This window comes from Arvicola amphibius, chromosome 10, assembly GCF_903992535.2.
Source record: "Arvicola amphibius chromosome 10, mArvAmp1.2, whole genome shotgun sequence".
Taxonomy (NCBI): domain Eukaryota; kingdom Metazoa; phylum Chordata; class Mammalia; order Rodentia; family Cricetidae; genus Arvicola; species Arvicola amphibius.
Window position 1 is genome coordinate 50562972 of NC_052056.1, and position 12244 is coordinate 50575215.

A 12244-nucleotide genomic window follows, 5' to 3' on the forward strand; every position below is an offset into this window, starting at 1 on the left:
TATATTTGCTGAGATGAGAAATCAAATCCACAATCATAACAAACAAGCAAATTCATCCTTGTTGCCAATATGCATGGAGGATGCAGTTCATTTTCAGTGATTAACAACTTTTGAGAATCAGAATCCAGATCATTATACTAGAAAAATTTCCCTTGAAAATCCAAATGAATTACTCTGACTTGCCAAGAATTTTTTAAAAATCAACAATTAAGCCAGCTGATTTTCCTAGTAAGAACAATACATCATTAATGTCAACAGAGTATGATTGATGAAAATAACACAAGCCCGTTAACAGAGTCTTTTGATGAATTCTGCATTTTAAGGTATTTTATCCCTGAAGGCAATTTATAAGCTGTGTAACTGCTTTTCCTCAGTGTAATGTCTATTTTTCTTATAAATATCAAAACCCGGGATAAAATATTTCCTTCCAGCTTAGCTAGACTTACTCTGGGAAAATACACTTTCTCGGGCCGAGGTAGATGCTCTTGTGTGAGAAGGCACATTTGGGGAGCTGCGAAGAAGGGGAAGTGAGACAGTGATAAGTTTCTGAGAAGTGAAGCAATGACCAAAGGGTACAGCTCTCGACCTCAGAGTCCCTAATGGCCAAGGCTGGAAATTTGAATCAGCAAACTAAGTCACAATGTTGGGTTTTCTGACACCAGTCCATGGTGCAATTAATTGTTTCTCTTACTAAATAATTCCAGAGAATGCCTCTGCACACAAATTCCTTATGACAAGTGAAGTTCAACACCTATCTTCTTGAATCTCGCCTGGACTTGGTGCCTCCTAATGACCAGAGTACTCAAGGGAGGAGATCATGATTTCAGTGGGAAAGCCTGACAACTACGTTGCACAAGCAAGCAGGTTAACACTATCCACGACAAGTTGTGATGCAATCTTGCACTGCGTTACCTACGATGTTAAGTGTACCACATCTGTAGTACCACATTCATGATGGTCAGGATATCACACCTGTAGGTAATACGCAACAAACTCACAGTCTCATTCTAACCATAAGAAAAGTATAAATCAGAGCTACAATTTACTTCACCCCTACTCCCTCAAAATTATGGAAAACAAAGCAAAACGAAGAATGTACAGCTTAGAGAAAACTGGAGAGACAGATCTGCTAAGTCTGTTGAGGTGTCCTGATTGGGTCTTATGGGGAAAGCTGATGAAATTCAAATAAAATTGATAGCGTCCATAACAGTACTGTCCCATTGCTAATTTCTTAAATTTTTAGAATGCAACATGAATATTAGATGCTAAGCATTGAGGGACCTGGGGGAAAGTAAATAAAACTGTATTGTGTTCTTGTACTTATACTTAGTGTCAGATTTGAAACTATTTAAGAGCTCTGAGTTAAAATTTTTAAAAGAAATGAAATAAAAATACATCATATGGTGACAGATGTCGAAGGTGGCAAGTGGTTCACCGCTCAATTATTCTACAGTATGACAACAGACCTCCTTTCTATGGATGTCCAAAGTAACCAAGTTGTGTCTTCCAAGGAAGGTCAAAGAAAGGTTAGTAGTAGAGAGATTTATAAATGTGATTTGCCACCTTGGATGCAAATCTCAGGAGCCTCTTTAGATTGCTTTGTCTTAACTGTTTTATTAACTTCCCAGCAACTGTGAGATGCTTGTTCATCATTTGTACTGAATGCCAGGCCATTTTCTCTGAACTTCACTTCAGAGCTAAGCCAGCTAACCACACACCTGCAGAGCCTGGCTCTTCCTCACATTTCTGGAGTAAAATGAAACACTTTACTGCAGGGCCTGGGCTGGCTGTGGCATACTGAACTGTCATCAAAGGGACTAGATGATGAAGTCTGGATATATTGGATAGTTTTCCTCTGTGTACTAAATCTATGTATATATGTGTATATGGGTGTGTGCACACATTAGTTGGTGTGAATTTGGGCATACCTGAGGTAGTCAAAGGAGAACATTGGATATCTGTCTTTGCTGCTCAGATAGGGCCTCTCTGCTGTTTTTCTACTTTGTATTCTAGGCTAACTGGCCTATCAGCTCCTGGGTATTCTCATCTCTCTCTCTCTGGTCTCCCATTAGACAACAGGAATTATTGATACTAGAACTGTCTCTGGCTTTCTTTTACAAGTTCTCTGGGTCTAAGAACAACATCGCATGCTGGCACAGCAACTACTTTTATTCACTGACCCATCTTCCCAGCAGGTGTGTGTTAAATCTTTATGGGAAGGAAGCAATAGATCTGGCAGATGAATGCCATCTCTGCCTTTCATCCCTCATTCTCATAGAGTACTCCGAGACACAGCCCTTTATTCAGGCTATAGGCCTGCCCATCATGCTGAGCCAATGTACCTGTCTGCCACAGAAGTTCTCAATCTGCTTTCCATGGCTCAGGAAGCAGCCAATACAGAAACCCGTTTCTCACAGAGTCACCCCCCATCTCCTCGCTGCATCAGGTTGTCACCTTCAATGTGAAAGAATATTTTAATCCTTGCCCCGGGTTCAGTTTTGAGAGAACACGGGCTTATAATTGACTAGCTTAGAACTGAAAATGAACCCTCTGCTTATGTGCAGAAAAACTAACAATTTGCAAAAACAATTAACTTGACCTCATTATATAAATAAAACACATTTTAATGTGATAAATGTTAAGTCTTCAAAAATTTCAACAAAGTCCCATATCAGGAAGGAGTAGAAATGCTATAGGTCAAGGATATAGAATCAGACACGAGTCCTAGTTGCACAGCAAACACAACAACCCATTGGAGTCATCAAGAACAAATGGCTGGGGCTGAGGCATTCTGTGGCAGTATAGTACTTGTTTAACACAGGGAGGCCCTAAATTCTACCTCAAGCATCTGGTGGGGACTGGAGGAACAGGGAGACCCATGGTGCACATAAAAGTCGGGCACACAAATAAAAATTTTAAAAATTAAGATAAAATAAAACAAAAATCTCCACCAAGTCTGTGGGCAGAGCTAAGGAAAAGCAACATGAATGGTGTGCCACACCCACAGGCAGAGATAGTGAAGAGCCAACCTGGCCAATTTAGGCTGAAAGAGGGATTTACCAAATCCAAAAGTCATGGAAGGTTAGAGGGCGGGGCTCTAGGAGCTTTCACCAATTCCCAGACTCAATAGGCTTGTGATTTGTTGACTAGTTCTGGAAGTTCTTCCTAGTACATGATAGTGAGTTAACTCAGATCCTGCAATATTCAAGCCCATATCTGAAGATAGGAACTTTGTGAGCAGGGAGAAGATAAGGTCAAGGGAAGATCATTCTGGGCTGTACCCTAAATCCCAGTGAGAGGCAGAGAAGGACACACAGATGCACAGTAAGAATGGTTATGATAAGACAGAGGCTGGAACTAGAATCACATTGCCACAACCAAGAAAGCCCATGCCACACCAGAATCAGGAAGCGGCAAGCATGGATTCCCCTCTGGAGTGCGTGGCCCCTGAACCCAAGATTTCAGACATCAGGGCTTCAGAACTGTAAAAACAGTATTTTCATAATTCTAAGCCATCATATGTGTGGGAGCCCCAGGAACCTAATCCATACAGAGAAATATTTGTTTGTTTTATTTTTGTCTTCTCTTTCTAAAGTCTAGAATAACCTAACACAAGAGGAAGCATAAACATGAAGCTGACTCTACAGTTGAAGTAGTGCTTATACTACTACACCTCAACTGTGGGAAACCACTGTGGGAAATCAGACAAAGTCCCAAAAAGTCACCTCAGACACACAAAAACCCAACAAAATGGTCTAAGCACATGAATGTGATTTTTAGTCCATACAAAAAATCAGCCATGTTATCTAACAAAAACTACACACTATTTAATGTCCATCCCAGCAAACAATACAGGCTAAGAAGATTGAACTATAACACAGTAGTCAGCCCTCAGTGAGTCCCGTGATGTAAAGGAATAGCAGTTACAGCTATCATTATGAGTTATAAGGTCTCAAATGTAGTGCCAAAACTAATTAAGCATGAGGCTGCCACATGTATATATATATTAAACCAATTTGAATTTCTGAGCAAAATAAACATCACATTAAATATGTTACAGATAACCAAACTCTACAGATGGACTAGACATTAGAAATAGCATACTTGGGAAGTAATGGGCAGAATATACACAGAACAATGCAAGGACTAACAATAAGCTGAACAAAATGGTAAGATGAGAGAGGATTGAAGAGCCAAGGAAATAGTTTTTTCAGTGGCAACCAGTAGGAATATACAACTTGTAAAGCCCAGAAGGCAACTGTTAATGATTTTTTTAAAAATGCTGCAAGATCCCCTGTGGCAGTAGGCAGCAAAAATGTTGTAGGTCCCCAAATGATGGTAGGAGGCCATGTGGCGGCAGGCAGCGGGCCCTGGATGCAGCCAGTACCAGGCAGAGATGGCTGCTGGTCCCGAGTGGTGGCTGGTTCCAGGCAGAGAGACACATGGCGGGCAGGCTGGTCCCAGCTAGCCCGGCCGTGTGAGCAGGCAGCAGATAGGAGGCACATGGACAGACACATCATACAGAATAGAATTAGAGGAGGGAGGAGAAGGAGAAGAGAACAGAGAGAGAGAAAAGGGGACAGCAGAGAAGTAGGGAGAGAGGCAGAAGCGAAGCTGCCTCTCCAAGAGAAAGAAGGAAAAGAGAGCGAGCTCAGACCGGAAGCTGAAGATCAGCCTGCATCAGAGGATGGGGAAGAGAGTGGGTGTGGCTTGTACAAACAATCATAACAGCAACCCTTTGGAAATCATTCTTGAAATAGAGGAAGTGTTGAGCTGGTCTGCTGAATTCAAATGACTGGCATCCATGAGGTTACTCCTGAGGACACAAATGGTGCAGCCTGAAGTGAAAAAGCCACCAAATGGAGCAGATGATGCAAGAATAAAATAGAATTAGTCCTTAAAGTGAAAACAAAGTGGAATCCTTTTGCCCAAAATAATTTTACAGGAAGTCTACCTTCAGGTGAAAGTCAATCTAGAGTACTCATGGCTAGGACATACAGTAATGAGGCATTTAAACATCAAATAAAAGAAGAGGGGAGAAAGAAGGGGATTAACCTTTGGTTTCTACACAGAAGATAGTGGTATTTGCTGTTTTCATGGAGGGAGCAAGTAGCAGTTAGAAAATGCAGGAACTGTTTACGAAGTAAGTTCATTACATCTTTGCCTTTATTGTTCCAGGTGGACAATGAGGTCTAAAAGAAAAGGAAAGAGAAAAAAAAGAAGGGAAGGAAGGAAGGAAGGAAGGAAGGAAGGAAGGAAGGAAGGAAGGAAGAAAGGAAAGAGAGAAAGGAAGAAAATTGGTTGTCACCTTTGAAAAGTCTGTGTGACAAGAAAATACAGAGGACTTTCCTGTGACTTAAACTGAGGACACAGAACAGAACTTTGAAAAGCCCTGGAATTCAAAGGCAAGACAAACGGACTCTGCTTCTCACTTCCCTCAAAAACAGCTAATGGCGTTTGGTTGTCAGAACCCAGGACTCCTCACCAGTAACCTGAACAAATCAAAGTAAACTTGGCAAGGGAAGAAGTAGGGAGATATGTCAGATAGTTAATGAAGTGTCTGCCTCTGCCAGCCTTCTATCAGTAAAACAGCAGGAGGGAGGCTCAATTCAGAACAGGGAAATAGTCACAGGTTTCTAGTTACCCTAGAGTGATATCTGCAGATCTGCTGTCAGATAAATAATTAACTGTATTCTGACAGGAAAGCAAAGTGAGTTGAGAAAACTTCTTCCTTCAATCTCAAGTTACCACATAGGGTCAAATTACTAGGTCATCCTATCAATATTCATTTCCCAACAAGAAAAATCAGCTAAACTCGGTAAGTATATAATCTTGCATGAGACAATAATAAGCAGCCAGGCAAAAACTAAAGCTCAGCCAGTTAGGTGTCTTATTTCCTCACTTTGTTTTACAGAATAGGCAAATAAGAGCCAGAAAAAGTAAAATTTCATGCCAAGGACTTTTTTTTTTTTTTTTTTTTTTTTTTTTTTTTTTTTTTTTTTTGGTTTTTCGAGACAGAGTTTCTCTGTGGCTTTGGAGCCTGTCCTGGAACTAGCTCTTATAGACCAGGCTGGCCTCGAACTCACAGAGATCCGTCTGCCTCTGCCTCCCGAGTGCTGGGATTAAAGGCGTGCGCCACCACCGCCCAGGCGTGCGCCACCACCGCCCGGCATGCCAAGGACTTTTGTTTGCGGTTTGATGCTGAGTATTTGCACTAAGGCAGAAGTGTAGCACCCAGGACCTGTTCAGTGTTCTGAGCAGAGACAGTTTCTAGGAAATGAAAAGATTCAGTTTCACCTTATCAGATTACAGCAGCATATATCAAGATTATCTACTGCTATTTTTTCTATTACCCAAGGTCCCAAACAATAAAGTGATAATAAGTATTAAATCCTAATTTTAAAATTATTTGTCTACACATTAAAAATAAAATTAATTTAGTGACTTTTTCTTGAGGCAGCAAAAAAGATACAAAAAATGATTTTGTAAAAAATTATCCGATGATTCTACTAAAATATCATTGCCACATTCTTCCCCATCTCTTCCAGACATCACAGGGGTGAAGTTTGCCACTTTAGGGTAACTAGCAAGCCCAGTTTTGTAACTAGATAAGTACAGATTGCACCTACTGAAATCAAACGTCCTCAAACATTTTTTAAACAAGCATTATCCAGCCCCGCCATCTGTGTCTTGTCAGAACACTAAGACTTCTCGTTTTTTTTTAAAATTTCTCCTATTTAAAATACATAAGCAGCATCCACCAGCCAACTTTTTATTATTTGTTTTGTGCATGTATACTATATATGTATATATGTACATGTATATTTATACATATTTCTACTCAATTGATTTAAAAGATCAATCATATTTTTCCCTAAGATAAAAGTAATGTGTCAAGTAAAAACACTACACATTTGATTCAGTCACGTCCAACTCTAAGATCCAGATATAAACATTACGGAAAGAAAACCTTACCTTCGTTAGAACTCCATACCATCTAGCCAAATGCCAGGCAATCCATTGGGTAAACACTGAATGCAGAACTGGCAAGACGGAGTGAGGAATAGAACCTGTTACTAGGAGGAAAGTAGAAAGCCAAGAGTTCTCTTCGTGGAACCCCTCCCTAACTTTGACTCCACCCATGCTGACTCTGCAGGGAGTAAAGGGCACAGCTAGGTAAACAACCAGAAGATTCCACTCTGCTGTGTGGGCCAGCAAGATAGCAGAATGACAGCCTCAGAATTACAAAACTTCCTAAGGTAGGCTGCTTGTCATCTTCATGCCCACTGCAAAACTGACTAGCTTGCTGCAGAGTAGTAAAGAAGCGTGCTTGCCACTTGACAGTTCTATGTAAAGGAACCACAGTCCACAGGAAATCTTTCACACCTATCATCTTTATTGCTGTCCTGGTTGCTACTTAAGCTTAGCAAACAGAATCAAAGCAAAGCCTTATCTCCAAAAAAGATTCTCTCCACGCTATGTGGAGGACTTAGCCCTGTTTCCTTTACACCAGTGGTTCTCAAGCTTCCTAATGCTGAAAACCTTTAGTACAGTTCCTCATGTTGTGGTGACCCCGAACCATAAACTTATTTCATTGCTACTTTGTAATTGCAATTTTCCTGTTGTTATGAATTGTAATCTGACATGCTACCACCAAAGGGATCACAACCCTTACAGATTGAGAAACATTGCTCTATGCTATAGCATCAGTGATGGTTATAATTCCCTTCCCCTCTCTCTTAGTCTCTCTCTCTCTCTTAGTCTCTCTCTCTTAGTCTCCTCTTAGTCTCTCTCTCTTAGTCTCTCTCTCTCTCCCTCTCCCCCTCCCTCCCTCCCTCCCTCTCTCTCTCTCTCTCTCTCTCTCTCTCTCTCTCTCTCTCTCTCTCTCTCTCTCTCTCTCGTCACATGTATTCATCTCCACAGTAGATATCCATGATCATCAATCACACCTGTTTCCTCAGCAGCTAGCACTGTGTTGTGGCTCTTACCTGGTACTGACTGGTATGTAGTGGATGGTCAATACTTGCTTGTTGAATACACGGGGGTAAGTCACAAAAGCTACAAAGTGAACAGAAAAAGCATGAGGACCAGCACCAGGAGTCTTCTATCTGCGCCAGGCCTTAGATCAGCATGTGATTTTCTCTCTCTCACCGGACTTTGTCTTTGTGTATCACTCACTACCCTCTTTACCCACCTGGGAGAAGACAGGTGCATTTGGGCACTTGTCCCCTCTTCTTTCCCAGCTCTCCCTTACAACTCTGTCCTGGGGTCACCTGTCCTAAGACTTCCTTCCACTGCTGACTGAAAACTGACTGAGAAACACTGAATCCCCATTGTTACACACTGCAACTTTTATCATTCTTTAGTAAGATTTATTATGACACAAGATCAAACTGAGACATCCTTGAAGAACGCAGACAATCCCAGCTTCCAATTCTGAATCCCTGAGAACCACATAGCTCCTGACACGTCACTGCAACTCTCGTGTTAGTTTAGGGAAATAACTAAGATCCGAAAGTATTAAAGTGTAGGAACACAGACTTTCATAGAATCTCAAAATAGAAAACCTGGACATTCTTTAAAGATGTTTGAAGTTTTAGAATGAAATGGTGCATGCATCCAGAGATATTTGGTGTGCAGAGATTGTTCACACTGAGGGTAACTATAGAGCTAAGGTTTTAAACACTACCAATGACTGAAAGTTAAGTCAAGAGGGATGTCACTGGTACTACACATCCATGTCAATGTTGAAGACTAGGTAGGTTAGCAGCTTCAGAGTTTGTACTTTTCCCTTGTGAAGTGTTTGCCTCAACCACCCCAGGAAAAGGTACCTAAAAGGAAGTAGGAAGGATCATTAGGAAGCTCCAGAAGGGAAGTATATAGGGCCACAGCATGCACAAGTTCAGCTGTTCCTCACTGAATATATGTAATCATTTCAAACACCAGTTTGAGTTCATTTCTGCAAAGTGGCTTCTTAGTCCCTTCAAGAAGTGCCATAGGAAATACGGTTAACTATCATTATATCTATAATGCATAACCACCTTTATCTGTACTCCCGAGGAAATTTTTTAGTAACATTGGTGTTTAACCTTCATTAAATATGCAAAATAGTGAAGGAATTAAAGCATAACTGTCTTACAACTTAAGGAGGGAAGGAGAGCCACTGGTTGATGTCATAGAGATCAAAAAGGCTGAAATTAATAATGTAACTGGAATCTTTCCATTGTCATGGCACTGCAGAAGAAAGTGAACTTGAAGTTTAAAGCTGAGAAGCAGAGGCATGACTAAAATGTAGATCTTCAGTAGGTTTGAGATAGACCAGGCATTAGATACTCTTTGTATATTAGTCCCTTAAAGAGTGTATATCAATTGATATTAATTCTAGCAAGAAACATTCTTCTAACATTCCAATGAATGAAAAACTTACGTGTTGGAGTTACACATTTTCCCCCAAATGCTAAATGCAATGATGTTATCACTTATGTGAGCCTTTTGCTCTGGTCCATTGCTGTTTTAGAACCGTCACATGAAATCAGGGATTCCTGTGACCTTTTCCATGATTCCTCTGATCTCTTCCCTGTTTTATGGCTATGCATAAAAGTTCTACAATATCCTCAGAAACTGTCAAGTTTCTAGTGGGTTTTCTGCCAAAGAGTTTCATGATGCTCTTTTGGGATCACTGTGGAGAACAGGCAGGGAAGGGGATCCTCCTGTCTCTTTTAGGGTGAAGAAATAAGACTGAGTGAGCATGGTATTTATAATTAACAACTCTTAGCATTGGGAGTTCTGCTAGATATCTTTATGTTCCTGTCACATCCCCTCAACCCAAATGTTCGCCGTGCACATTTTTGAGTCAACTATATTCACACAAATTCTTAGTATCTTATCTCAGCTGTAAAACGGGACTGTCCTGCTTGTTGTCCCATACACTCTTTACTTCCTAGTATGACTCCTGGAAAAGATATCATTGATATTCTCTTCTGCTAATGTTAGCCAACTGGGGATCAGGCTGCCCCATGTCTATGTCTCTAATCAATAATTCTTAAAGGTATTTATTCTACATGACTCCCCAGCAGGAACAGGTCCCTATCACCCATCAGATAGCCAACTCAGCGATGTACCCTAGAATTAGGTCCCCCTCCACCCTATCTTATTCCTTTCAGGATCTTGTCCTCTATTCCCTTGGACTTGAAAGATGTATTCTGGCCATGTTTCTTGGTGTACCATCATGGAAAATAGGATAGCAACATATTCGTTCGATTATCCGGTCCATTCTTCTTATTACCCTAACAACCACCAGATCTAAAAGTCGATACTCATTATACCCTTTTCCAGTCTCAGACGAAGCTATAAGATTTAATATTTGAATAGACAGCATTTAATCTCTCTATGTCCTGCATGCTTTGCATATATTAGGTGCCTAACAATAGAAAACTCTGGTTACCTCAAAGTGAGGGTTGCTTCAGAAGAAGAATTCATATGTAAAAGTAGCGCCCGTCTGCAGACAACTCAAGAGAGCTGGAGGAGCTATCTTTACCCAGTGACATTTTAGTCTGTAACGCTTCCTAGCAGGCTTCTTTTCATCCTGAGTTTTCTAATAAGAAGTCAGACTTTAATTCTCTTGGCTTCTTATTTTAGATGTGCAGATGGCTTATTTTAAGCAGTCTCACTAAGCAGAGAAAACAGAGTATCTTTATAGATCTAAGGTTTATAATAGAAATTGCATCAATATTTACAGCTGTAATTACATGTACATGTGTGTATTTGTTGTGATTTGCCCTTTAGGGGTTTATTGATGGGACATGGGCATCATGTCCTCTTTGTTTCTTGTACAAGAAGGATATTGAGAAAAATAAATGAAGCCTCTAAGGTGAAGTATCATATTGACAGCAGCATACTGTAGAGCATAGTACCAAGAAAAACAAATTGCTCTTCTTGAGTCAAAAAGGATAAATTTTCACATAAGTAATAGCCCCAAAGGGATTCTCTATTCACTATTCTGGCTATCAGATTAGTTTGTCATACTACTTCTGAGACAAGAGTCTCTAGGGGTCACTTTACATATTTGATGAAAAAATATCAAGGCATGAAAACATTGGTGTGTTTCTTCATAACAAACTGAGAGATAATATATGAAGTCATAAGTTTGAGGAAAGACACTGGTCTTGCAGGTCTTAGCTATATTGACTAAAGTGTTTGTCACTCTAAGACACCAGTTTTTGTTTATTCTGTTTCCTACATGACATATATCTGGTCTGTGTAGAGTAGCCAGTAAGTTCATTTCTTTTAAAGCAATCTTAAAATAGAGACCCTCTATCAGTAATTATTCTATGAAATGGGCACTAGAATTGCCCAAATAATTAATAACTTGATACAAAAGAACTTGACAAGAACATGCAATTGTCATTTTAGAGTTGACTGACTGTAGTTTCTTGTAGTTTGATTTCACTTAACCAGAGCATAAAAGTAATAGCAAGTTATCTTACTTGGAAAACACACACACACACACACACACACACACACACACACACAGCACGTAAAACTCATAATTACTTTTAACTCTTTTGGGAAAATCGATTCTGGAATTTTGTCTGTGCCTTTGTTTGACAGTCCTAGGAACTACCCAGTCTCTTGGGTTTTACCATTGAGGTCCATCTCCAGGTCTCTTTTTACTTTGATACAAGGTTTCACTAAGTTTCCAAGGCTGGCCTTGACTTACTCAGTAGCCCAGGCAGTTCTTGAACCTGTGATCCTCTTTCTTCACCTTCTGAAGTAGCTGAGTTACAGACCTTCACTACTGGGTCCATCTAAACGTGCTTTAAAAAAGAACTCGTGCTTACCTCTTTTCTCCCTAGCTGCCCAGGTATCTACAGTCCCCATAAACGACACAGCAGTTTTGAGCTACACAATTTCATGACCAACCAGTTACCTCACAGGAGACCAATGATTGGTGATGGCCTTTACCACAGAAAGGCAATGATTCTGAAGACAGGAATTTTAGGAAAATTAGCCAAAATGTGTAAGACCATCCCAGAGTTCATCTTTCGATGGATTCAGAACTCCTTTTGGTAATGGCAAGACAATAAATAGCCTTTGACGTTATTTAGGATTGGGGCTGTTTGGATTGCACAAAGAAAAATGAACCCAGAAACTGACTTGCGAGGTTTAGCTTGCATGATAAGAAAGACCTTCAAGAGAACAGCGAGAAGAGTGCAGAGGCCAGCATGGTACTAACAATAAGCAG

At 40.4% G+C, this 12244-nt stretch overlaps 1 protein-coding gene across 6 annotated transcripts in view; it reads right to left on the reverse strand.

The window, feature by feature from the left end:
• Window positions 1–7128, reverse strand: part of Hhla2 (HERV-H LTR-associating 2) — an 84331-nt gene extending 77203 nt beyond the window's left edge. For all 6 annotated transcript variants that reach the window (XM_038345882.1, XM_038345886.1, XM_038345881.1 and 3 more), the window contains exon 1: window positions 6976–7128. The gene's annotated coding sequence lies outside the window, so the exon portion shown is untranslated. The remainder of the gene's footprint in view (window positions 1–6975) is intronic.
• Between the last annotated feature and the right edge of the window lie 5116 nt (window positions 7129–12244).